The sequence below is a fragment of the Chrysemys picta genome, chromosome 1 (assembly GCF_011386835.1).
Source record: "Chrysemys picta bellii isolate R12L10 chromosome 1, ASM1138683v2, whole genome shotgun sequence".
Taxonomy (NCBI): Eukaryota; Metazoa; Chordata; order Testudines; family Emydidae; genus Chrysemys; species Chrysemys picta.
The window spans coordinates 105,257,161-105,284,906 of NC_088791.1; the positions used below are offsets into that span (position 1 = coordinate 105,257,161).

Genomic DNA, 27,746 nt, shown 5'->3' on the forward strand with positions numbered 1-27,746 from the left:
TGTGTATCTGCATGTAGGTGTAGGAGTCCGTTTCTACAGATTTATTTATATAGGTATATGGACAGGTGTGCATTTCTGTGGTTGTGCTCTATGGATTTGTATTTGGGCTTCAGGAGTGGGCCTTTAATAGACCCATTACAGCTGTGATGATGTGTGGTCCTAATTCCACACACACAATTACAATAACTTCAGTGAACAAAAAACATGGAGCTGGGTATGAAAAATGGGAAGAGGGGAGGGAAAGAATCCTGAATTTCTTTGTGAAATTTCTTTTTCTTTTTAAATTACCTTTCTGGACTATTTTGCTGCCAGCTCTAGCGTCCTGTAACAAATAAAACCTGAAATTAGCATGATACATCTGTCAAAACAATAAGTATGCCAGTTTGGGCCTTGCAGTGAAAATGAGCAGGTGAGCGAGGGTGGGGAAGAACAAGCAACGGAGGGAGGGGGGATGGAGTGAGTAGGGCTGGGGCCTCCGAAAGGGGCGGGGCAAGGGTGTTCCGTTTTCTGGAATTGGAAGTTGGCAACCCTAGTTCAGGTGTATATCCTGGACTTTTTTTCCTCTTCTAAGAGCCTTGGTTATGCACTGTAAGCCACGGGCACTGCTTCTGAACTAACCAATAATGCAGGATGCTAGAAGTTTGGCAGATGTTAGCTAATGCACTTCATGACCATTTTCATTTTAATTTGGTAGCCTTTTGAGATTCCCTAGCGGTGGTCTCTTATCCTTTATAGGAGCCACATGGTCAGACACTAAATTCCTTGAGTCTCACATTGGTTGTAACTCTTGCTGACCTCAGTAGGACTGATGATGAAATCCAAATAGAATCCTGTTTAGTCTTCCTACGTGGGGGTGTTTGGAAGCTGCAATGGAAGGCCTTGTAGGAGAGGAGAGAGCAAAAAGGAGAACACTGAATCCTGTACTACTGGATTTTGTCTGTTTTGGCCTCATTTGGACAGATGTGGGTGTGGAAAGTGCTTTCTCTGTAGTCCTTTTCATCTCAGGAGTTTTCAATGCCCAGTGAAAAATTGATTTGTTAATATATAATCAGTATTTTTTTTTTTGTCTACACATACTCAGAACTAAAACTAAGCAAGTTCAAGAAAACAATGTCTGATTAAGAGTTATTCTAATCCTACTTACTCGAGAACAGAAGTAATTACTGTGTGTGATGTATGAAAATTACTCTGGAGAGGATAGTCATATACATTACAGGCAGGATTATGACTTCATGTGAGGAACTGGCATTAGGAAGGAGATACTTTTAAAGTGCTTGGCTTTCATGCAGATGTTCTTAGTAAAACAGAACGAAGGCAGGGGAAATTGACTTCGGTATTGTACATTTTTTCAGGTTTCAGAGTAGCAGCCGTTCTTTTTACATTTTTTCAGTGAGAAGTTAGTTATTCTATAGGAGACAGTTGCTGACTTCCTGGAGAATATATGTCCCTCATCTTGGTAATTCTGTCTGGCTGGGCTAGTCACAAGTTTTGATTGTATATCTCTCTTTCAGTTTCTTACAACTAGAATTTCCTTCCCCTGCCCCAGCCCCCTTCCTCCTAGCAATCCTCTCTCACAGCTGTGTTGAGTGATTCTGGCTCTTACATTTTTGGTGTGTGTGTTTAGGGGTCAGGGTTGTAAACTTAGGTTTTTTTCAATAGAAAATAGAAACAGACTTCTGTTTTGTTTTTTTGTTTTTTTTAGTATGACTGGTGCCTAATCTCTCTCCTCTGTTTTCTTTGTGAAAGACTGAAGTGGGTAAGAACAACTATGTTAAGGATGTATGTTTTTAGTGGCTGTATTCCATTTGCCCTTCCCCCTCAACATGACTCATGGAAACAAACTCTTCTCTCAAACTCTTGAGAACAAAGCGTGCATTTCCTCTGGCCCCTCTCATTCCAGCTGCTGTCTATCCCTTAAGGGAGAAGAACACCAGAAACAGATAGGAAGGGTTCATGAGCACAGTTAACAAATGACAAAGACACTTTAGTTGAGCAAGAGAGGGAGTGAGCTGGAGCCTTCAGAAGGCCTGCAGATGTGAGATTTCATTCTGTGTTAACTCTGCCCCTGGGATGCCCAGCCAGCTCACTCTGCTGATAGCTGGCAAGCTTTGCTCCTTCATAACTCCCTAAAGGAAAAACCACTGCAGAAAGTAATTTTGGCATTTTGTTAGAAAATGAATGAGGAATTTGTTTTCTTGCTGCTTTGGAATTTTGTCCATATTCCATTCTATTGTTCCTTGCTTCCTTCAGTGGAAACTTAATGCTGAAGCAGATAGGATGATCTCCCACCCAGAACAAGGAAAAGAAACAAAGTAAATTTACCTTCATCCTAATGCTGTGTGACTTGTAGATATTCGTTTAACTGAATAGCTCTTCCAGCTGAAAGACCTCTTAGGGCATCTGCTAGTCAGTTTTCCCTGTCTGTATGGATCTTTCACACAGTCCCACGGGAGAGATAGACATTAGTTGTTTTTTAAAATAGGAAAATGTGACTATGAAACCTGAAAAAATGCTAGGGCCAATATAGTACCTGAAACGTCTCTTTAACTCCTTTCTAGAAATTAACTAGATTTCAAATCAATGGTGTCCCTTTAACTATTCATTTAAAGATCTAGAAGACAGGTCTGGGGGAAAGAAATTCAGCACGCTGATAACATTGACAGATACTCTGAGGGCAAAGAGGTTATGAATAAGGCAAGAAATAGATTAATTGTGGAAAACTTGCAATTCTTAAGGCAACAGAAGGAAAAATAATTGAAATAGTTATTCTGAGAGAGAGAGAGACTTGGAAAGCAGTAGTGTCAAAAGAAAAGCCAGAGGTGGCTGTGAATGGCAAATTAAACATGAAATTGCAATGGCAAAAAGTACACTTTTGGGGAAGCATACACATAGGTCATGAGGTCTGGGGGCTTGTTAATCCCACTTGGTGCTGCTGTGACTGCATTTTGAGTATGTGTTTTGATTCTTGGCACCTGAACACCTGTGAGAGACTATCTTGAGGCAATTCAAAGAGGAGCAACAAAAATGAAGTGGTTGGAAGGACTGGTTTATGAGGAAGGTTTAAAGCATTCAACATGCATTGCTTTGGCAGGTATTTTGAAGGGGGTGTGGAGTTGACATGATCATAACTGCTTGTGCTTTTAAAAAAAACACTACAGTGATGAGCTGGAAGGCTTTTTCTCAGTTTCAGGTTATAGTTAATTATATAATGAGTTTTTCAGTATTGATATAAGAATAGACAGTCCGAGGCTTTACTGAAACTCTGGTTTCTTCTGCAGTTTTTATAATATTGCAAAGAGAATGAACGGCTGTTTTATTGTAAATATGAAATCTTTATATTAGTCTTTTAACAATTGCCATTTTAATCTCTGGTGAATCTTGAATACCAGCACCATCCACATACAAAAAATATTGTCACTGCTCATGAAGAGGCTTTTGAATCCAGAGGGCCAATTTTTGACTGTCTTCAGAAAAATAAGTTCTCCATTCTCATAGTCCTAACCCAAGTAGAGGATAGCACTTGTGGGGGAAATTGATAGCAGTCAATATAAATTAGAAGTTAAAGGTGCAGGAAAAACAAGGGACGCTAAAGACCTCAGGGGGAAGTCCATGGCTGGCAGGGCTAAGGACAATCAAGGTTTAAGTGTATCAGGAACAAAAGAAATCCCAGCGATGTAGGCCCATTACTAGATTCGTAATGATGCACAAAAGGCAGAAGTGTTCAATAAATATTTTTGTTCTGTATTTGGAAAGAAGCAGGGTGATGCACTTGTATCATAGTTAACACAAACAAGTACTTTCTTGTCCACTAATAACCAAGGAGGATGTCACACATCATCTTCTAGGGATAAACACGTCTAAATCAGCAGCCTCCAGTAACTTGCACCCAAGAGTCCTGTTGAGTTAGCTGAGGAGAATCTCACTTGCTGATGTTAGATTTTTAATAAATCTCAGAATATTGGGGAAATTCCAAAAGATTGGAAAAGTGAAAATGTTGTGCCAATATTTAAAAAGGGCATACAGGATGACCCAGGTAACTATATAGGTCAGTTAGTTTGACATCAATCCAGGATAAAATAATGGAAAAGTAGATACAGGATTCATTTAATAAAGAATTAAAGATAGAAATACAATTAATGTCAGTCAATGTAGTTTTATGAAAATAGCTCTTGTTGAAGAAACCTGGTTTCATTCTTTGAGACTCCAAATTTGGTTGATAAAGGTAACTGCATAGATGTAATACATTTAGGCTTAGGTAAGGCATTTGATTTAGTAGCACATGACATTCTGATAAAATTTAGTACTATAGTAATAGTCAATGGGGAGTCAATGAATGGGGATGTTTCTATTGGGCTTTTGCAGGGATTGGTATTGAGTCTGGTGCTATTCAACACTTTATCAATAATTTGGAAGTAAATGTAAAATCACTACTGATAAAATTTGCAAATTGCACAAAGATTGGCAGATTAGTAATTAACGATGAGGTCAGAGCAGTCTGGATTGTTTGATAATCTGGGCGAATTCAGTTTTATTAAAATACTTTGTTTGAATGTGTCATATAGGAAGTCAGACAAGTTGATCTGATGATCCCTTCTGGCCTTAAACTTTCTGAATCTGCTCCTGCACCTGGTGGTTCCTTAATAGGCCTGCTAGAGCAGTGGAGTGAAACTAACTAAGGATTTAAGCAACTCCTTAAATCCACACCTGTTCAGCAAAGCAATTAAACATGTCCTTAAGACACATTGAAATCAATGTGTAATCAGGTGCTTAAGTGCTTTGCTGAGCTGGAGTCTGGAATTATGTTCATGGCATATACATTGCAGCCTTCCAGCATGTGTATAACTATACATTATTTCTTAGAATTTGTATGTGTTAAGATTCTGAACTCCAAAACAGAGAAAAAGAAAGCAGGCTGCTCCCTAAGGGAGCAAGGAACTCTCCCCAATTTATTTTAAGCTGGCTCTTTCCAGACTGAGTCAGATCACATGCTTTGCTACCGCCACTTGCTGCAAGCAGGACCAGGAATCTCAGTACCCTCCCTCCCCAGCGCTTAAAGTGATAGCTTGAATGTGCCACAAGGATATCTGTTTCAGTCTGCTGCTGTTCTTGCTGCTACCTCTGAGCACATGCACAACACTGTTATGTGGCAATAAGAGGGGAAGCAGACACAAAGAGAAGAGGAAATGGAGAGAGTAAGACTACAAGCATTAGGGGACTGGTCCTGCAATATAAAGACCGTATAAATGAGTTCAGAACCAAGTTTGGTACAGTACATCATTCACTGTACTATTGATGTCTGGGAGAAATGCCAAGCATACTCAGCCTCCGGGGTGACAGGTACTGCATTGGTCTCCAGCAACTGATTAGAGTAGCATCAACCAGATATTCTCAGCTAAAGGAACATTTGCTGCAACATGTCTTAGAGGAGGAAGAAGAGAAGAATGCAGATAAAACATTAAAATGAGGGATGAGAAAAGCAAAAAGTGACTGACAGGGTGTGTGTGTAATATGGGGGAAGGAGGTGGGGTGAGCTCCTTTAAAGAGGGGAGAGAAGTGGCCTGCTTTAATTTCAGGGTTGAGATAGAGTTGTTGTTTTACTCCTTTGTTACCAGACTAGTCAACTCACTCAGAAATTGAACCATCTTCCCCATCCCCATTTTACAATGATGTGAGATTCTCTTTCCTTCCTTGCCCCCAAATGACACTAAACCTCTGAGACGGTGCCTTGCACCATCAACACCTGCGGCACATTGCTCAGCACTCCACTGCCATTGCACTTGCTGTTCTCTCTCTCTGGTTATGTACGCACAACTTATACTGACTTAGGCTGTAATAAAGCTCCCGCTGGGTGATGTAAGTTATACCGACCTAGGCGCTAGTGTGCACAGTGCTATGTCGGCAGGAGAGCTACATTGGTGCCCCCCCTTTTTGGTAACCTAGATTCAGCCACTGTGTAGTCCATATGGACACAACCTGTATGGCGAAGCGTGACTGGGGTTAGAGAGAGAAAGGGACGTGTGCACTGGAGATGAGAAGTAGAACATTCCCATTCAGAAAGGATGGGTAATTTCTTTTCTTGACATGCTTCATATTCAAACGCCGTTCAGATAAGTGACCTTCTCCCCTTATCCCCCTCTCTCCCTCCCCCCCCCCCCCAGCTCTGTCTCTCTGAAGGAAGAATACTTTGAAGTTTAAGCTTCCTTGGACAGCATAGCTGAAGGGATGGGTGTCGAATCTGTATGAGCGCTTCTGAGCTGTATAATCGGTTTTAAACCATTTATATTTCATGTGGAGAGGGGGTGATTTGAGGTACCTGCTGCAGCTGCATCAAATGAGTTCACAGGTGGTTAATACCATTCCATGTTCTGATGTAGGTATCCTCATAATTTTTTAGGTTTATGGTAGATACAGAGTAATTCTGCCATCTACTCAGTGTCTGTCCTGAGGAAATTGTCTTTTGGGACTTTCCCTAAATCTTCTCTCTCTTTCCCTCCCAACAGTCATATACAGTCACCCCACATAAGAACAGCCATACTGGGTCAGACCAAAGATCCAGCTAGCCCAATATCCTGTCTTCTGACAGTGGCCAATGCCAGGTGCCTCAGAGGGAATGAACAGAACAGGTAATCATCAAGTGATCCATCCCCTGTCGCCCATTCCCAGCTTCTGGCAAAGAGAGGGTAGGGACACTATCCTGGCTAATAGCTATTGATGGACCTATCCTCCATGAATTTATCTAGTTCTTTTTTGAACTCTGTTATCTTGGCCTTCACAACGTCCTCTGGCAAGGAGTTCCACTGGTTGACTGTGCATTGTGTGGAAAAAATACTTTGTTTTTAAACCTGCTGCCTATTAATTTCATTTGGTGACCCCCTAGTTCTTGTGTTATGAGGAGGAGTAAATAACACTTCCTTATTTACTTTCTCCACATAGCCACAATTTTCTAGACCTCTATCATATCCCCCCCTTAGTCATCTTTTCCAAGCTGAAAAGGCGCAGTCTTATTTATCTCTCCTCATATGGTAGCTGTTCCATACCCCTAATGTTTGTTGCACTTTTTTGAACCTTTTCCAATTCCAATACATCTTTTTTGAGATGGGGCGACCACATCTGCACACAGTATTCAAGATGTGGGCGTACCATGGATTTATATAGAGGCAATATGATATTTTCTGTCTTATTACCTATCCCTGAATGATTCCCAACATTCTGTTCACTTTTTTGACAGCTGCTGCACATTGAGTGGATGTTTTCAGAGCTATCCACAAGGACTCCAAGATCTTTCTTGAATGGTAACAGATAATTTAGACCCCATAATTTTATATGTATAGTTGGGATTGTTTTCCAATATGCATTACTTTGCATTTCTCAACATTGAATTTCATCTGCCATTTTGTTGCCAGTCACCCAGTTTTGTGAGATCCTTTTGTAGCTCTTCGCCGTTTGCCTGGGACTTACAAAATTGCTCAAGATAGTTATCTGCAGATTTTGCCACCTCACTGCTTACCCCCTTTTCCAGATCATTTATGCATGTATTGAATAGGACTGGGCTCAGTACAGACCCCTGGGGGACACCACTATTTACTTCTCTCCATTCTGAAAACTGACCATTTATTCCTGCCCTTTGTTTCCTATCTTTTAACCAGTTACCGATCCATTAGAGGACTTTCCCTCTTATCCCATGACAGCTTACTTTGCTTAAGAGCCTTTGGTGAGGGACCTTGTCAAAGGCTTTCTGAAAATCTAAGTACACCTTCAATTGTCTCAGGTCCTCCCCCTTCTTAGCTACTTTAACAAATAAGAGTGAGTGCCCAGTTAGGACATATGCTGAATATGTGAATCCCATAATAGAAAAGAGAGGACTTGGCCTTGTCTGCGTGAGCGTCAACACACTTCCGCCAGCTGTACAAACAGAGGAAGTTTTCTTTGCAGTGTGTGCATTTTAAATTTCTCTCAGTTGTTTTTATCCTTGGAAATTTGTTGTGGGCAGAAAGATGGCTTCCTTTTTAAGTGATGTGCCTAATGCAGGCTAGAAAGTGAGACCTGTTACTTAAAAGATGCTCTGAAAGCTCTTTTGAAAACAGCAGTTCCAAAAAGTGTGTTCAGCTGCTCTAAAGTAAAGCTCCTCCTTTGTGCCATTACCCCGAGCACTCTACAATGAGGGTCCATGTGCACCAGGCTGGTGTGTGGGAGATCTATGTTCAGGAACTTGTCTCATTATCCCCCTCCTGCCGCTCAATACCCTCAAAGCTGCATGCAACATACTGTAGAAGTAATTGAGACACGCCTTAGTGAGTTGGTTGGGATTCAAGCTGTTTAAGTTGCTGCTCCCTGTAGCTGAGTTGTGATTGACGTGCAGTAAGCACACATTCCTGAAAATTCCTGTTAGTCTCTAAGGTGCCACAAGTACTCCTGTTTTTTGCGGATACAGACTAACACGGCTGCTACTCTGATTCCTGAAAAGCTTCCTCATCCTTAGCCTCATTTCTATCATATCGGGGTAGTTGAACATCTCACAATCTTCAGTTTACTTATCCTCACAAACTAAGTAGCATTGTCCGTAATGTGCAGCTGAGGAACTGAGGCACAAAAAGGATAACTGACTTACCCAAGGTCTTACAGGAAGTCTGTGATGGAGCAGGGCTTGGACTCAGGTTTCCCATGTCCTAGATTTGTGTCCTAGCCTCCAGATTATCCTTCTCATAAGGGAACTGATGCCCCCACAGTGACAATAGAAACTGTAGGATTTGGGAATCTGGTATAAAAGTAGAAGGAAAAAGACAAATAAAAAAATATTAAGATTTTCAAAAGTAGATGGTCATTTCAGGTATCCAACTTGAAACACCTTAGAGGGGCCCTGTTTTCAGAAGGTGAGTACTTGGTTTCAGTAAATCAGGTCCCTTTAAGGTGTTTCAAGCTGGACATCCAAAATTAAGGCCCTCCAAAATCACTAGTTGTTTTAGAAAGTCAAGCCAGATGTAGATGCCTAAATAAGGGCTTAAAAGCTGAACTTTCAACAACCAGTCTTGAGTCTTAGCCACATAGACTAAACAGGGCAGTTTAGTCTAGCAGTGGTAGCGGAATGTGTGTCAAAGCCCGGGCAGAGATAAGGAATCAGATGTCAGAGAAGATGAGACAACCATGGATGTGAAGAATCCTAGATAGAAATGGGGCACAGAGGTCTGGATGCCTACCTGGGGAAAGGCTTCCATGCTTCTGATTTGCAAAAATACAGAAAAGAACTTTCTCTGCGCAATGGTGCTCAAAACTCTAAGCTGTTCCCAGAGTTCAGACACCACTAGACTCTGAAATGACACTGAGCTGCAAGTATGCAGTGTAGTTGTAGCCGTGTAGGTCCCAGGATATTAGAGAGACAGGATGGGTGAGGTAATATCTTTCATTGGGCCAACTTCTGTTGGTGAGAGAGACAAGCTTTAGAGCCAGGCACAGAGCTCTTCTTCAGGTCTGGGAAAGGTACTCTTAGGCCTTGGCTACACTCGCAGATTCACAGCGCTGTGAAGCGCAAGTGTAGTCGCGCCGCCAGTGCTGCGAGAGCGCTCTCGCAGCGCTGCAAGTACTCCACCTTTCCGAGGGGAATAGCTTGCAGCACTGCGAGCGAGCGTGCAGAGCTGCAGGCGCTGATTACACTGGCGCTTTACAGCGCTGCACTCGCTGCGCTCAGGGGGGGTGTTTTTTCACACCGCTGAGCGCAGCAAGTGCAGCGCTGTGAATTGCCAGTGTAGCCAAGGCCCCAGTGTCACAACTAAATTCAAGGTGTTTAGCATAAGTAGTTAGCACGTATTCTAAGGGATCATTCAAGGTAGAGTGGCCTGTTAACACCACTGTGGTCACAGGACAAAAAATGGGGTGGGGGGAGGGCTTAAACAACTATACCTCACTAACCCTAGTGCTAGTGCATTACCTTTCGCAAACCTGAAGAAGAGCTCTGTGTACCTCCAAAAGCTTGTCTCGGTCACCAACAGAAGTTGATCCAATGAAAGCGATTACCTCACCCACCATGTCTCTTGTGAGCTCTGGAAGAGCTTTCAGGGTATTAATATTCATACAAGCTGACTAAAATCAAATTGCTTCAAAATTCCTCTGTCACATCATTGTTGCAAGTAGCAGCTCTCCAACTGGAACAGGGTTTATTTATTTGGGCCAGGTATACAACTATGGACATATTTCTCCCTGTTGGGACTCAGTAGCTCAGTGTAGTGATATGACTTGGGTTCAGATAAAGCTAGGTGTATTGACTCATATCAATAAAAGGAAGCGAGAACTTGAACTAGTTGGTGGTGATAGCACTGGTTGTCTTAAGATTTTTTTTTTTAAAAACAGAGGCTGCTAACCCTCTAACCACAGACCCAAGCTATCGCTGCTGTGATCCAAAGAAACGTCCAGGCTCCAGCTGTGAGGACAAATTTATTTCACCTTGGCCAGAACACGTTGCCGGCTAGGTCAATCGAGGACACTGTAAATTAGAATCATTCTTTGATTTTCTTTTCCGTTCTTTTGGGTGCAGGGCATGTGATTGCATCACTCATCCAAGTATTTTCTTGGAAACTGCCTGCAAAACCCTGTTTCCAGTTAGTGATGCAATTCTTTGGGGAGACTGGGCCAAGCCAAACAGAAGTGTTTTCTTGCTTTTGGGATGAGTGAGGGGAGTCGCTTTCAAAGTCACTGTCCAGGAATATATGCATATCCATTTAGATGCAAATATACATTTGATCTTCTCAGAAACTTTAGTTTACTTTTAAAAACAAGCAGTATTGCTATTTTGGTGGGCGGTATTCATTTAAAAAGTGAACTTTTCCATGTATTTGTGCCAATAATGGAAAGCTGGGACAAAATGTAGCTCTCTACCGCACTATGTGAGATGCAGCTGGGGCCCCTTTTCTATTTCCTCCTCTTCCCTTTCCTCATTACTTTTAAAGTACAGCCTCTGAAAACTGTGATCAGGCTTGTTCAGAAGTGGCCAAATGTAAGAGCTCCAGAGATTTTTATTGGCAGTGGGGATAAGACTCCTTGCCTGCCGGCCCCCTGTGCACAGGGCTGGCTCCAGGCACCAGCCGAGCAAGCTCGTGCTTGGGGCGGCAGATTCTATGGGGCAGCATTCCGCCCAATCCTAGGGCGGCACGGCCGCTTTTGTTGTTGTTTGTTCGCCGATCCGGCCGCCCTGTAGGGGGCGGCAGGGCGGAGGAGTGGAGCACCCTGCTGGGAATGGGCTGCACGCTTCATCTGCCCCAGCACCGGTGCCAGGTCTGTAGCAAGCCCGGCAGGGCAGCCCGCGTCCTTCCCTCCCTGCCGACCGGAGTGGAGCCCTCCCGTCAGGCGGCGTAGCGGTCGGGGCCGAGTGGCGAGCACTCCGCTGAAGCCCTGGCTGCCCCCCCCTTCTCTCTCTCCCACCGCTCCCTCCCTCTTCTCCCCCCACCCTGCTAGCGGGGGCACGTCTGCAGCGCAGGGAGTCCCCCTGCACCCTGGCTCCGGCCGCCCCGCAGGGTTTTTTTTTTCGCTTTGCTGTTCTAGCCGCCCCAATTTTTTGTTGTTGTTGCTTGGGGTGGCAAAAAAGCCAGAGCCGGCCCTGCCTGTGCAGTGCTTGTGTTGGAACATAGTGAGGTTATTTCATGATTTGGTGCTGAATCCAGCTTGCCTTACTTATGTGAGCAGTCCCAGCGAAGCCCAGGGAACTTCCGATAGTGTGAGTAAGATGCACAATGCACAGTCAACCTGTGGAACTCTTTGCCAGAGGATGTTGTGAAGGCCAAGAGTATAACAGGGTTCAAAAAAGAACTAGATAAATTCACGGAGGATAGGTTCATCAATGGCTATTAACCAAGCTGGGCAGGATGTTTGCCAGATGCTGGGAGTGGGCGGCAGGCGATGGATCACTTGGTGATTACCTGTTCTGTTCATTCCCTCTGGGGCATCTAGCATTGGCCGCTGTTGGAAGATAGGATACTGGATACTTTGGTCTGACCCAGTATGGCCGTTCTTATGTTAAGATGAGCAGGGTTCAGCCTCATAAGGCAAAATGTTACAATGTGACTCAATGATATTTTATTGCCCCAAAGACTAAGCCCTCAGCAGCCACAGAAGACTATCTGTAACCAGATAATGTGGCTGTTTGATGCAGGAGACTTAACAGGGCTGACATGCGTTAATTAGCGTAGGCACTGACTCCATGGGTACTCTGGGCTGCTGAGCACCCACCGGTAGCCCCCCTATCAGCACCTCCTCTAGCGCCTCCTGCCTGCTGGTGGGATAATGGGAGGGAGTGGAAAGGGGCAGGTAGAGGTGGGGCAGGAAGGGGTGGGGGTGGGGTCGGGGCCTTGGGGGAAGGGATGGAGTGCGGGCAGGACCTGGGGCAGAGCCGGGTGTTGAGCACCCCCCAGGACATTGGAAAGTCAGCGCCTGTGTTAATTAGCCAGGGTAATAAATGCATTAAAAAGAGAAAATATGAGGGCCTGCTAAATCCAGGCTTGATTTACCCACAGGCTTTGAAAAGCCTCTCTAATTGCTCCACAGGTGTCTGTTGTTTCTGATCACTAATGGTATATGCTTTTTGTGTTCAGTGTCTTGTAGTGTCAGTGCACTTTATCCAGGGTCCTTGGCCTTCTGAGGCACTTTGCTTTCAATAAGCATGTTGCATTACAGGTCTCAAAATGCTGGAGGGTCCCAATTAGCTGGAAATTCTAATAGAATCTTCCATTAGAAAAAATTGACCAGTGACCAAGCCAAGGCTATAACAGGGTTCAAAAAAGAACTAGACAAGTTCATGGAGGATAGGTCCATCAATGGCTATTAGCCAGGATGGACAGGGATGGTGCCTTAACCTTTATTTGCAGAAGCTGGGAATGGGTGACAGGGAATGAATCACTCAGTGATTACCTGTTCTGTTCATTCCCTCTGGGGCACCTGGCACTGGCCACTGTCGGAAGGCAGGATATTGGGCTAGATGGACCTTTGGTCTGACCCAGTATGGCCGTTCTTATGACATTTGCTCTTGTTTGTTAAAATGTACGTATAATCTGACCCATCCCCATTTGTAAAGTATATACCTGCCACCATCTGAAATGTTTAAATAGAGCAACACCTTCCATCTGCATATGACAGGTTTCAGAGTAGCAGCCGTGTTAGTCTGTATCCGCAAAAAGAAGAACAGGAGTACTTGTGGCACCTTAGAGACTAACAAATTTATTAGAGCATAAGCTTTCGTGGACTACAGCCCACTTCTTCGGATGCATCCGAAGAAGTGGGCTGTAGTCCACGAAAGCTTATGCTCTAATAAATTTGTTAGTCTCTAAGGTGCCACAAGTACTCCTGTTCTTCCATCTGCATATGCTGACCTGGGAGAGCTTTTTAGATGAGACAAAATTGGGGGAAGGAGAGCATTTAAAATGTTATTTGAAAGAGGGAAAAATTTGCCTGTATGAATAGTTAAAAATAAAAAATCAAGTATGATTAATTGGGCCATTCAGGAGGAGTGAGAGGATGCAGAGTAGATGACTGGAGTCTTACTTGTAGCATGGGGTGCCAGAACCAGCCAGCGAGGCCAGACTCCTATCTCCAGGGGTAAGTATTATGAAGTAACAACTGTGACTCCGTAGTAAGTTATACTGGGCTTTTCACACCAAGCTCTATTTGTAAATTGCATTTCCCCTTTTCTCTCTCCTTTTGCAAACTTCATGCAGTTATACATATAGGTGCCATTTTGGAAAGTGTGACTTTCCTGTCAGACTAGGGGAGGCAGCCTGAGCAACATGCATTCCTTTGTTTGGTCAATGATTAGCTGATAAAGTTTAACCCAAACTGGCTCAGCCAGTTATTCTGGTTAAGAAGCTGTCTAGCGGGGAGGCGATTGAAAAGGATTAGGACATATAAAGGAAGATAGGAGTGCCCTTGCCATCTTTGCCTAAAAGTGATGTGAACAGCAAAGCAGACATGCAGAGTCTATCTGGTGTATTCTCAGAGGGTTCAGGAACTGAACACACCTGTCAATCGCTAGAAATCTTGCTCTGTCAGTTTTTGGAACCCTGGGGAAAAATGGGTATGTTAAGCTTTTTTTTTTTTTTTTTTTAAGTTCTTTTGTGTAACAGGATAGGGGAAAAAAGAACAGGAGTACTTGTGGCACCTTAGAGACTAACAAATTTATTAGAGCATAAGCTTTCGTGGACTACAGCCCAGGAGGCAGCCCAAGGCAAAACATCATTTGAGCGTAACGTTTTACTGTTGAATAAAAAAAAGTAAAGATAATGAAGAAGTGTTTAAAATGGTATTTTACATTGCTTTAGGAAACAGCAAGAGTAGCAAAGGAGATGCACCTTCGGGTGGTAGTGTAGCACATGAAGGATTCAACAGCACAAACTGAATTTTGAGATTATCAACATCAGAGCTTTTTTGTTCCCCTAAGGAAAACCTTAATAGGCATTTAAGTGAATCTCTTCTGTTGCCCTTGTCACCTTTGGCCTGTTTAGTGTAATACTGTGTCTAATGATATGTCTAACTTGTTTGTTTACATTTTAGTGTCATTTGATGCCAGATGAGTGGGCAGATTTGGCGTTTATGCATTGCCTTCCCCCTGGGGGAACTCGTGCATAAGAATGAGTGAAGATGGGCAGCCTTACTAAAGGGACATAAATTAGCACATTGTGGGGTCCCATTAAATGGAACTTCATATGAACAAGAGGAGAAGGATGTGGCAGTGTTTAATGGTCTCGGATTTCTCCATATACACTCGTGTCAAATACCTAATACAAGGTGAAAAAGCTTTCTTTTCCTTTTCTAAGATTTATGTTCCACAGTCTTGGTTAACAGGAGTCGCAAACCAGCATTAATGTTAGAATGAATGAGCTAATGTGTAAGTGCACTGCTGTCCTATGTTAGCTGGAAACTACACTGCTCATCTGTGTTTTCCAAGCTCTCTGTTGCTAGCAGAGGTTTTCTTTTTAGCTCAAGAGGAAGAGATCTCTGTTTTGGAGCAGGAGGACCCGAGTTCTAACCCTGCTGTGGCTGTGAAGTTCCATGCTGTGGGTATGCTGTGCAGCATAGTGACAACTCTTGCTGTGCAAATAGAGAGAAAAAACGATTTGTGAATTCTGGAAGTACTTGCAGTTGGGGTTGTTGCAGACCTGATTGCTGTGCATGGAGAGGCTGATAGAGTGTAGTATGTTATGATCAGAACTGACTTATGGGAGATTAAGAAAAAACTGGACTAGTTAGGCTTCCTGGCAAGAGAACCCCTACCCTTCTTTTCAACACCCTCAGGATGCCTGGAAGCACTGTGATGCGTCACTTCTGCAGCAGGAAATGTGCCAGGTTCTAGCTGGATGGCATATGGCAAATTGGACACTAGTAGGCACTAGCCCTTCCCCTTCAGAGATGTCTGATGTGATTTTAAGTGTCTGCTGGTGTACACGCTAGGAGCATGGACTAAAAGTATATGGTCTCCACAGCAGGAGGACTTGAGTGCCCTCTGCTCTTGGTAGGAGAACTAGAAGTGCCCTCTTTCTAAGGCTCAGGGGTGGTGGCTTAAGGGAGGACAGGCAACAGCATTTCACTCATGAAAGTGAGAGACCGTTTAGAACAAAGTATAATGTAGCTGGGGCTGTACAAATATCTTCATTCCACTCAGGCAAGGTTTCCTAATTCTGATCTGCAGTACTCTCTTCTAGTCAGCCCTAGGACTTCTCCAGAGCAGAGAGAGTCTTCAACATGTACAGTGTCCACCTCCAGTATGGAGCACTGAACCCATGTGGCAAAGCTCAGCTCAAGCCAATTTTCCCTTGGAATGTAGAAGGAATTCCTCCATCGTGCGAGACCTTCACATTTCTATTCTTGCAGTGCCAAGTTTGCTTGCTTCTCAGGCTAAGGCCTGGCCCACACTATGGGGGGTGGGGGGAATCGATCTAAGTTATGCAATTTCAGCTACATGAATAACTTAGCTGAAGTCGACATACTTACCACGGTGTCTTCACTGCGGTAAGTCGACTGCTGACGCTCTCCTGTCGACTCCGCCTGCACTTCTCACTCCGGTGGAGTACCGGAGTCGACGGGAAAGTACTAGGCGGTCAATTTTTGACGCAATAAAAATCGACTCGACCCCCCCCCCCCCCCACTGGATCGATCGCTCTGGAGGTAAGTGTAGACATGCCCTAAGGGAGGGAGGAGGCTAGTCTGGTGATGTGAACCAGCCACGGCAAAGCCTTCCCAAAAGTGTGGGGGAGGGGGGGAAGGGGAGCAGGGGCCCCTGTCCCTTCTGCCCGAAACCCTGCACCCAGCCAAGCTAGAAGCTGGAGCGGGCTGGGAGCCATGGACCCTCCACCTGCCTACGGTGCGGGGTCAAGAGTACCCCTGGCCCATTTCCCCACCCCCTGGAACCCTACCCAGGGCAGGTGGAGGATTCCTGGCTCCCCACAGCGGCCCACTCCGGTGTGGGGACGGGGCCTTGGAGCTGCAGCCTGGCCATGGTAAGAGCTGTATGGTCAGGCAACTGTGAGGAGCCGTGGACCCTCCACCTGTCCTGGTTGGGGTACCCGGGGGTGGGAAAACAGGCCAGGGGCTGCTCTCAGGTCTCCCCATCCTGGGCAGGTGGAGGGTCTGTTGCGCAGCGCCCCCCGCTGCCTGGGCTCCCCAGCTGGGTTCCAGCCGCCAACCTGGCCCGGGGGTGGGGGGAAAGGCGGGGCCTTGGGGGGGAAGAGGAGGGGCAAGAGGGCCTGTGGTGAAAAGTGGGAGGACCATGGTCCCTTTGCACACTTCTCCCCCACCCCCCTTCCCCATTCTGGCGCCGTTGATCTGAGCACAGGAATTCTTTAATTCTAGTTTTGCTTCAGATACCAACTCCCACTGTAGCTTTGATTCCTAGATTATAAAGCCATGAGACCATTGTGATCATCTTGTCTGACCTTATGTATAACACAGGCTATGGAACATCCCTGAATGAATTTGTGTGAACTAGAGCATGCATACGTACGTTCTTTCTCTCATTGTGCAAAGCACTATAGAGTCACATCACAATGAATAGTAAACACAACACACAAGAGTCATTGGCCAGCAATCTTCCTCCACGTTTGAGGTCTTCACACAGCCTTGAGAAGTGCTCCATATGTCCTCCTGCCCAGTCAGTCACCTTGTCAAAACACATTTTGCCATGGGTGCCAGCTGTAATGGACAGGAAGCACTCATTTCTGCAAAACTTCCTGCCGCAATCTCCCTGCACTCATCCTCCCACATTACTTCTAGGGGAATTCTGCACCAAAAAATTAAAAATTCTGTGTACAATATTTCAAAATTCTGCAAAATTTTGCAAATTTTATTTTTCAAAATAACACTACATAATCATGCCAATTTCTATTATTATTTTGGTAATTTATTTCAAAATACCTGCCAGAAAGTATGTCTGTAATATTACAGACACAAACAAAAATCCCTCCCCCCCCCCCCCAGGAGTAGAGAGTTAAGGAAACCCCTATGGCAGCCCAGTTCCTGCTTCTGTCCCCTCCCTCCCAGAACCCAGATGGGGGCACAGACACTCATGCCCCCCCCAGCCCAGCCACTGTCACTCCCTACCCAGCCCAGCCACTCTTACCGCCTCCCCTCAGAGCCCAGCCGAGGCCCCCACCAGCCCAGACACTCTCATCCTCTACCCTGCAGGGATCTAGAGGGAGAAACACCCTGATGCTGGGTCTCAGTCTTGCACAGTTTCCTCTGTCCTTCAGGGTGTGCTGGGAACTGCAGCTGCCGGAAACCCTCAAGCTCCTTCCGCCTCCCTCTGGCAGTGTCTTCTGTTTGCGAGCTGGGCTCTGCTGGTCCAGTGGCTCCTAGTGGTGGCCAACATTTCTGCAGCCCATTTTGGGGGCGGGGGGAGGGGGAAAGGAATTCTGCGTGCACAATATTAATTTATGCCAAGTGGCGCTGAATTCCCCCAGGAGTACCACATATCCAGCAAACTCAAGTTTTCTTCATCTGATTGTTTTGATGATATGTTATGCTGTAAATTCAGACAATCACTTCCAAATTAGTCATGACAAGACAAACAGTAGAGGACGGAGACTCATGCTGTTTGTGAAATGACTTAATATTAAACAGTACCTTGTTCAAGCACTAATTGTCAAGGCAATTGACTTGGACTTTCCAGATTTTCAGACTCACAAGCAGTCTGACTTTTCTTCATGATTTCAAAGAGATGGTGTTCTGATATGATGGGGAGTTGATCCTTCCAGAAGGCTGACATAGTAGCCAATCAGAACTTAGTAATAGCCAACATAAAGGCCAAACTGTGAAACAAGAAATGACCAGCAAGTACCTTCAGAATCTGTTACAATGTCAACTGAAAGTCTATGAAACACAAGTGAAATTCAAGAAAATGATTGAACGAAAGTTGCAAGCTGCTGACCTCCGCATGGGGCACATAGATCAAATAGAGTACAAAATCTCCTGCTACGTTAGAGAGACCATGGATGAACTCCTGGGCAAACGGATCCTAAAGAAGAAACTTTGGATCATGAAGATTATCGAGTTATATGATCCATGAAGGAAGCTAAGAGCACAAAGGAAGATGGATGAAACCCCAAGACAGCAATATTCCCGTGTGACACAAGAAATAGAAGCAGTGATTAAAGTGGCAAAAGAAGATTGGCTTGAACAATACTGCATCAATATACAGAACTCTTTTGCAGCAAATGTCACTAGTAAGGCCTACCAAACCATCAAGACTTTCGAAAGGTTTCTCGGGCAGGAAAAATATCATTTCACCCAACACTTGGGGTAAGTGTTGCTGAGACCTGTATAATACGAGATAAATGAATTCTAAGCTGGACGTGAAGGATGCAGAGGGGGTCTAGAAGCTCAGCATTTCCTGGTGAACCACCTCATATGGTTGATGAAGTTGAGGATGCAGTACGGACTCTGAAAAGCCATAGTCTTTGGAGTGGATAACGTAGAAGCAGAACTAATTAAAAGAGGTCGAGAGGCACTCATCTGGACATCCATTAGCTTGTCAATTAGAGCATAATTTTTAGAAAAACATCTAATCTTTGACTGAAAAATTTCCAGTGATGGAGAATACACCCCAACTCTTGGTAAGTTGTTCCAATGGGTTAATTACTCTCATGTTCAAAATTTATCCCTTATTTCTAGTCTGAATTTGTCCAACTGGTGGTTCTTGCTATATCTTGTTTGCTGCACTGAAGAGACCTCTATTTCAAATTTCTTTTTCCCGTGTACTTATAGACTGTGATCAAATCCGCACTTAACTTTCTGTTTGTTAAACCACTTAAGTCAGCCTCTGACTCATTTTTTCCATCTGGAAAATAGGGATAATACTTACATGCCCCATGGGTATGTTTGTGTGGATTAATTATTGAAGAGACAAAGGTCCTAGTAGTGTTACAATGGAGCTTCTGCTACAGTATGTGTCTTATAGCTTTTGTTTTTATTGGCTGTGGAAAAACCAACACAAATGAAACTTAACGGAGGCCTATAGAACTGTGCATGGCCAGGATGAATTAAGTATTGCTGTAATGGGAAGTTCGGCACCATTTATAGAACAAACAAAGGAAAAAGATTATGCACAATGTGTTCCTTATAACCGCAGTCACTGCTGTGGATACAGAACTGAAGTAATTGCTACTGGATGAGCAGCTGCTATGAGATTCCTATGGCACCTGTTCTGTGACTGAAATGTTCACGTTACAAATAATGCTGTAACAAGTGGATCCCTAAGTTGGTGGTCTCGGTGGAAGGCAAAGATTAAATGGACTGACCTGCCCCTTCCTAGATGAAGATAACCTCTTATGGTTAGAAATCTGGGTGCAGAAAGGAAGCTCATACTGCCGGTCTGTGCTTATATCTGGTTTTTGTGAATCAACCTTCAGTTTTCCATGCTTCCCATCCAACACCTGAACGTACTTTACCCATCTCAGTGTGTGCTTGTGTTTGCAGCACTGTCTGTGGAAGTGCCACACTTTTGTGGTTGCAATATGCAGGGATCTGGAGGGGCATTGCAGCTGAAGTGGAAACTTCAGATGCAATTGTAGTGCTAGAGCTGGTCTCTGGGGAGGAGGCTGTTCAGAAACAATCCAGTTTCATTTTTATTTAAAAGAAAAAGGAGATCTGGAGAGGGGTATTGGAGGAAATGAAGCTTCAATTTCCCCTGCAAAGTTGGAATTGGTTTTTAAACCACTTTTAAAAAACCCAAAACAAAACAAAAAAACAAAAACAAAAACCCAAGGCTGCAGAACAGCTGGGAGGAAGTGATGGATCCACATAGGATACATTGTAGGTTCCTTAAACAGAATATGTCCTGATTTGACACTAAAGGCCAGACACACAGTGCAAAGGCTATCCCTGAGGGGAAAAGCAAGCAAGAACTATAACAAAGACTATATCGATACTAGGGAATTTTACCCCAAAGTTCCTATCAGTGCTCTAGCTATGCTAATTATAGCACCATTGAGGATTCTGTTGGCAAAACTGCCAGGGAAGACCAAAGGCCAAAGGTTGCTTGGCTTTGTCTGCAGGGCTGTGCAAGCCAGCGACTTGACTCTCTTGAAACAATTAAGGGCTGGCTAATGATGTGACTAGAGGATTAGTTTTAGGGCGAGAAACTGTACGTTTATAACCCTGACTTGAGAGCTGAAGTTTTGTGTCTGTATGTTGTCTTTTGGTTTTATTTAGGTTGTATTTTTATTAATTACGAAACTCAATCCAATTCAATTGAAGAATTCCACATGGGACCTTACCCTGGGTGCATTAGCGACCAAGATGTTGCCGAAGTATTTTTTATAACTTGGCAGACTCTCATTGTTACCTGCACATCTACCAATGTGATAATATGCCATCATGTGCCAGCAATGCCTTTCTGCCATGTACATTGGCCAAACCGGAAAGTCTCTACGTAAAAGAATAAATGGACACAAATCAGACGTCAAGAATTATAACATTCAAAAACCAGTTGGAGAACACTTCAATCTCCCTGGCCACTCTATTACAGACCTAAAAGTTGCAATATTACAACAAAAAAACTTCAAAAACAGACTCCGAGAGACTGCTGAATTGGAATTAATTTGCAAATTGGACACCATTAAATTAGGCTTGAATAAAGACTGGGAGTGGATGGGCCATTACACAAAGTAAAACTATTTCCCCATGCTTATTTCTCTCGCCCCCCACCCCCAGTTCGTCATACCTCCTTGTCAATTGCTGGAAATGGGCCATTTTCATTACCACTAGAAAGTTGTTGTTTTTTTATCTCCTGCTGATAAAAGCTCACCTTAACTGATCACTCTCCTTATAGTGTGTATAGTAACACCCATTGTTTCATGGTGTGTGTGTGTGTGTGTATAATATATATATATATATATATCTCTTCCTACTGTATTTTCCACTACATGCATCCGATGAAGTAGGCTGTAGCCCACTAAAGCTTATGCTCAAATAAATTTGTTAGTCCCTAAGGTGCCACAAGTACTCCTGTTCTTTTTGCAGATACAGACTAACACAGCTGCTACTCTGAAACCTCTCATTGTTATAACCTCTTGGAACTTTAAAATTGAAAGCTGTTTTATTCCTTCAGTCTTGCTCACACTGATTTATTGAGTTACTTGTGAGCACTAAGCTCCTAGTCTCTTAGAAAAATAGTGTTGAAACTTCTAATGTATTAAAAAAAATAATAAGAATTTCTAAGAGTTGCATGGACTTTTCCAAAAGAGACTTTTTTTTTATATAAAGCAGATGTTAAGATAACTAAGATTTTTGGGTCGTCCCATCTTGAAGGTGTCCCTTCACAGCCCACAATCTCCAAATTGGACTTGGACATGAGACTAATAATAGTCCAGGTGGTCTGGGAGTGCTTCATTATAATAGCCTGCCTTCATAGCTGTACCCCACCCCCCAGCATGTATCTTGCAATTAAAAAAAAATAAATAGAGACGGGCTGAGACAGTGGAAGCAAAAGTGTGCAATCATAGGAGGATGTGTGCGCTCAGTCCCAGACATTCCTTTTTGCTGGAGAATACAGAGTGGTGTTTTGAACGCCACCTGGAACCCTGCCAGCTCTCCCGCCCCATGGAATGCATTCTGTCTGGGCGTCTCAGCAATCAGGGAACCAGGGAGGGGAAGGTGGAGGCAGGCAGGCATTCCAGGGCTTTGGGTCCAATGCTTGCATTGCTTTTCTTTCGCCATGAGGAATCTGGAAAGTAACTTCTCTTCCTAGTCTTTAGTCTCCACGGTCCCTTGTTACTGACCCAAATTCTTCTTTATCTCATACAAACCTGGTGTAAGTAAACACCCCTGTTCTTAGTTCCCAGCAGCTTGTGTGTGTGGGGGGTGTGTGTGTGTGGTTTTTTTTTTTTTTTTTTTGTACAGCATATAGAAAGTCTCACTTTTTTGTCACCTAGCTTGTTTACCTTGGAAAAGAGTTTCAGAAATTGTTCATGAAAAGGAAATTAACCACACCTCACCTTAAATGGGGGCTTGTTGGGCCCAAAACTTGACCTGGCTCTCTCTTGCCGTATAATCTGCGTGCACAGTCTATTCTTTGTTTGTGTGGGAGGGATGTTTTTAAAATAAATTCTTCAGTATTTCCTTTGGGATGGGGGAGAGAGGAGAAGAGCTGAGTTGAAGCCAGCAGCTCAGCTCTTGAGACCCTATTCAAATAAAATGTGTGAGCATAATGTTCAACTAAAAACTGTCAGAGAAATGGATTTTGGTTTAATCCTGCTAAGGGGCTGTTCTAAATCTAGGCATTGTTAATGCACATATCACCGCAGTGTGAGTCTTAAATGGTGACAGTGGTATGGATGGGTCTGGTACGGTACTGGGATAGGGCTGTAGCTTTATTGCAGTGAATCATGGGAAATACTCCGCCCCCTCCCCCCCCAAAGGTCTCGGAATAACTGCAGAGAATACATGTTGCAGATGTAGTTTCTTTAAAGTCAGCCTGTTTTGCATATCTGACAGGTTTCTTTTCACCAGGCTTCAGACTCCTTACCTGCAGAATACAGCTCCTTCTAGTGGTGTCATTGGGATAATAAAAGCTGTATTTGCTCAGCTTATATATGAAAAATTCAACAGCCATAAGACGCCATTCTTGATGCATGCTTTGGCTGTGGTAAAAATACATATAATTAGATTCAGGAGGTTACTTACCTGTAATTTGGAGGTTCTTTGAGATATGTGGTCCCTCTCTGTATTCCACTGAGGGGCTTATGCATGCTTACCATGCATCCGGAGCCAGAGAATTTAAAAGTAGTAGTGTCCCTTGGTCAGTACATGCACCCTGAACTCGCCTCACGGTTTCTTCTGAGGTGATAAAGGGTGGGGCGGACGAATCACGTCTCCAGTTCCTTCTCCGCTGCAAATCAACAGATCTGCATCAGAGAGGAAGGAGGGCAGACCGTGGAATACAGATAGGGACCACATATCTCGAAGAACCTCCAGTTCCAGGCAAGTAATCTCCTCCCCCTCTTTGAGTGATGGTCCCTATTGTACTCCACTGAAGGTGACTATCAAGCAGTACCTAAGTCAGTAGAGGGTGTGAGGATGTAGATGGGAGAAGTGAGCGGAGGATAGCTGCACCAAAGGAGGCATTCACCGCTGAGTAATGCACCAAGATGTAATGAGTAGTGAAGACTAACTGAACTTTACATGGCCACTCTAGAGGAAAGGAGGGCTCACCATCATGGCCCTGAGCTTGCCAACTGAGCTTGCCAACCCTCCTCGCCAACGTGATAGCCACCAGGAAGGCGACTTTCATGGACAGGAGGGACAGTGAACACGACACCAACGGCTCATAAGGTGGTTTTGTTAACATAAATAGGATCAGGTTGAGATCCCATTGGGGAGTGATGGGCTGTACAGGTGGGAAAGTTCTAATGAGGCCCTTCCAAACCTAACAGTCAGTGTGGGGGTAAGGAGGGCTGCTCCACGGGGGACATGGAAGGCACTAATTGCTGCTGTATGGACTTCGATAGAACTAAGGCAAAGACCTGACGCCTTCAAGGATAGTAGTAGTCTAGGAACAGGGGAATCCCCACTGCTTCTGGGGAAAGTCCTTTGCGTTCCGCCCAGCAGGCAACCTGTGTCCACTTGGCTCAGTAACTACGCTTAGTGGAGTTCTTCCTGCTGCTGGAAAGGATATTTTGTACCTGTGATGAACGTGTCCATTCCAGAGATGTCCATCCAAATACCATGCTCTAAGGTGAAGGTACCCATGGATTGGGATGGCTGATGCCACTGTTACGTTGTCAGTAGGTCAGGTGGAGCAGGGAGGGAAATTAGGGTGTGTGCAGATATGCAAAGGAGATTGAGAAACCAAAACTGTCTGGACCAGTGTGGGGCTATCAGGTTGACTGTTGCTTTGTCCCGTCTGATGTTGTGTAGTACCCATGGTAGGAGCAGGAAAGGAGGCAAGGCATAATTGAGTTGATCCGACCAGGGAAGGATGAGGGCATCACCCTGAGAGTGCTGCCCCAGGCCCCCTCATGAGCAGACTGTGTTGCATTTTCTGCTCACTGAGGACACAAAGAGGTCTCTGGTTTGAGTTCCCCGTTTGTTGAAGATGGCCTGTAGTACGTCATCACGGAGTTCCCGCTTGTGGTTGATGCTGAACTGTCTGCTGAGCGAATTCACAGTTACATTCAGTGTCCCTGAGAGAGAGGCTGCACACAAGATGATCTTGTGGTTGATGCACCAGTTCAAAAGGTGATCACTTCTGAGCACAGAGCTGGCGACCTCGTGCCCCCTTGTTCGTTGATGTAGCACACCGTCATGGCATTGTCCAACAAGATGAGAGCCTGGCATGCCCTTCTTACAGCTCAGAGCTCCAGAACATTGATATGCATTCTGGATTCCTGAGAGGTGCACGTTCTCTGAGTCATATGTCCATCCATCTGCACTCCACAACCCAGAAGGGAGGCGTTGGTGATCAGTCCTTTCAGGAAAGGGGCACAGAAAGGGAACTCCTGCACAGATTTCATGAGGTTCCTTCCATCATTGGAGGGATGAGAGTACCTTGTGGGGAACTGTGAGCATGTGGTCCATGGTGTGATGAGTTGGTGAAAAAACTTTCTGGATGCAGCGAAGGTGGTGACGTATGTGCACGAGGCCATGCGACCTAGAGGGAGAAACAAGTCCTGGCCACGACCAACGGATTGTCAGTTACACGAGTTATAAGTTCTTGCAGAGTCTAGAACTTATCCTGTGGTAGGTAGGCTCAAGCTGTGACTGGGTTGATGGCAGCCCCTATGAAGTCAAGGCACTGCATAGGTTTTAAGGTTAACTTTTTGGAGGTGTGTAAATGCCCAGGGAATGCAGAGTAGCTCTGGAATCCGTGTGGGTGTGGAGGGAATCGTCTGTTTTTTGGTTAAAAAGATGGGGCTCATCGAAAGGGAGGTCATCTATGGTATTTTGTATCTCCCTGGGGAAATCAGAGGAGTGGAGCCATGATTCCTGTCATCGCATAACTATACCCAGGGCCACGGACCGCGAAGAAGTGTCCATCGCATCCAGAGCTGATTTGAAGCACAGTCCTTGCCACCAATTTACCCTTGTCTGCTTGTTTGGAAATGGGCCTGATCTTGCTGTGGTAGTTTTTCAGCAAATTCATCCTTTTTACAGTAGTTTAGGAAATCATATTTGGTGAGCAATGAATGCCTGGTAGTTTGAGATCCTGAACTGAAGGCCCACCGATGAGAATATTTTACGGCAGTGCTTAATTTGTGCCAGGACTGAGCCCTGGCGCCTCGGGGCTTGCTGCGTCAGTTATGAAAGTTTAAAAAAAAAAAAAAAAATTGCGTGAGCCCCAACACCTCTTTCATTACAGATTAAGCACTGCCTTATGACCCAAAAGTTCCAATTTCTGTTCTTCCTTATCTGATGGAGTGGCGCATGGATGCTGCTTCCTGGAATGCTCAGTCAGTGCTTAGACCGCAAGAGAGTTGGGAGGGGAATGTGAGAACAGAAATTTAGACCCCTTAGCAGGCACATAATACTGTCTTTCAGGCTCCTTGGGAGCATGTGCCAAACTCTCCTGGACAACTCGAATATAGCCTTGTTAATGGGTAGTGTACTCTTTCTGGTGCCGATGAATGCAGGATGTCCAGGACCTGGTGTTGGGTATCTTGTACCTCCTCCAGTGGGATGTGATGCCATCAGGGGGTGAAGGGGATGCCAAACCAAGTGCCGCATCTGGAGAAGAAGATAGAAATGTCTCCTGCTCAGTAGGTGCTATTGGAACTGGGCTGAGCGGTTCTTTCTCTATCACTGCTTCTGAGCATCTGCTGGAAGGCGCGCAGGACAGTGTAATGGAAGAAGTCTCCCTTGCTGAATGTGGAGGTTCTGACAGCGGGTATTGTGGCCAAGGACCCCAATATGGCCTTCCTGATGGATATTGCGGAGGACCCCAGGGCATAGGAAACCAATGGCAAAGGATGCTTCTCTTATGGGGTGCCAATGGTGTCGAGTCTATCCCTGGTACTGGCAGATCCGTCCTCTTGTGGGGGCTCTTTTCATGCTTATGAGGCTTGGCACGAGCTCTCTCACCATGACTGGAAGTAGTGGAAGGAGTCTTGGAAGAAGTCTCACAGTCATGCTTCCTGGCCTCCTGTCTAGGCCCTGGCGTGGTGTCCATAGTGGGGGTACCATCAGTGGTGAATTTGGACTCTGTAACTCTTCGTTGTTTCAGGCCAATGCACGGGGGGGCCCCCGGCCTGCATCCGAATGAGGCCTCATGGTAACTTCCATGAGATATCTCTTGAGGCCAAGAGCCCAACCTTCTCCAGGGAAGGACTGGCAGAGGCTGCACCTGGATGTGACATAGCTCTCCCCCAAGCAGTAGAGATGGCATTGGTGTTCATCACTGACCAAGATGGAACGTGGGCAGGAGGCACAGATTTTAAAGCAGGGGGTCTTTGGCATAGTTCAGTACCTGTGCATGGGTACTAATGGGGGGGATGGGTGCCAGAGACAAAACAGGCCCCCAAACTAACTATTCTACTCTCAAACTACTAGAAATTATCCAAAGGTAGCAAAAATATGTAAAAATTACACCTCTACCCAGATATAACGCTATCCCCGGGAGCTAAAAAATCTTACTGCGTTATAGATGAAACCGCGTTATATCGAACTTGCTTTGATCCGCCGGAGTGCGCAGCCCCGCCCCCAGAGCACTGCTTTACTGCGTTATATCCGAATTCATGTTCTATCGGGTCGGGTTATATTGGGGTAGAGGTGTATATACAAGGTTGTTAGAAAAAGTGTGTCACAAGCAAGGGGACACCAATTGTTCTGACACGGACCATGTGGCAGTGAGAAGGAATGGAGATGCAGTTGGTCCGCCCTGCCATTTATCACCTTGCACAAAACCAAGGGGCGAGTTCAGGACAAGTGGGTGGACCAACAGAGGCTACAACTTTTAAATTCTCTAGCTCTGTGATGCGCAAGCGTAAACCCCTCTGTGGAATACAATAGTGACCATCACTCGAAGAAGAACCAGAGACCCATAGACTTTAAGGTCAGAAGCAATCCCGATGATCATGTAATCTGACCTTCTGCACATTGCAGGCCACAGAACCTCACCCACCCACTTCAGTAACTCAGCCAGAAGTTAGGGGTCTATTACAGAAGTCCTCAAATCATGATTCAAAGACTTCAAGTTACAGAGTCTCCACCATTTACACTAATTTAAACCTGTAAGTGCCCCATGCTAAGTGGGCATGAGTTAGCCATAATTTAAAGTGGATGTTTGC

The 27,746-nt window shown here is 44.8% G+C and overlaps 1 protein-coding gene across 2 annotated transcripts in view; it reads left to right on the forward strand.

Moving 5' to 3' along the window:
* Positions 1-27,746, forward strand: part of CREB3L2 (cAMP responsive element binding protein 3 like 2) — a 114,145-nt gene that overhangs the window by 15,143 nt on the left and 71,256 nt on the right. The window contains exon 1 of one of the 2 annotated variants that reach the window (XM_042851904.2): positions 13,912-14,050. The exons of the other annotated variant lie outside the window; for it this stretch is intronic. The gene's annotated coding sequence lies outside the window, so the exon portion shown is untranslated. Of the gene's footprint in view, positions 1-13,911; positions 14,051-27,746 lie in introns of those variants that run through there. 2 annotated transcript variants of the gene reach the window in all.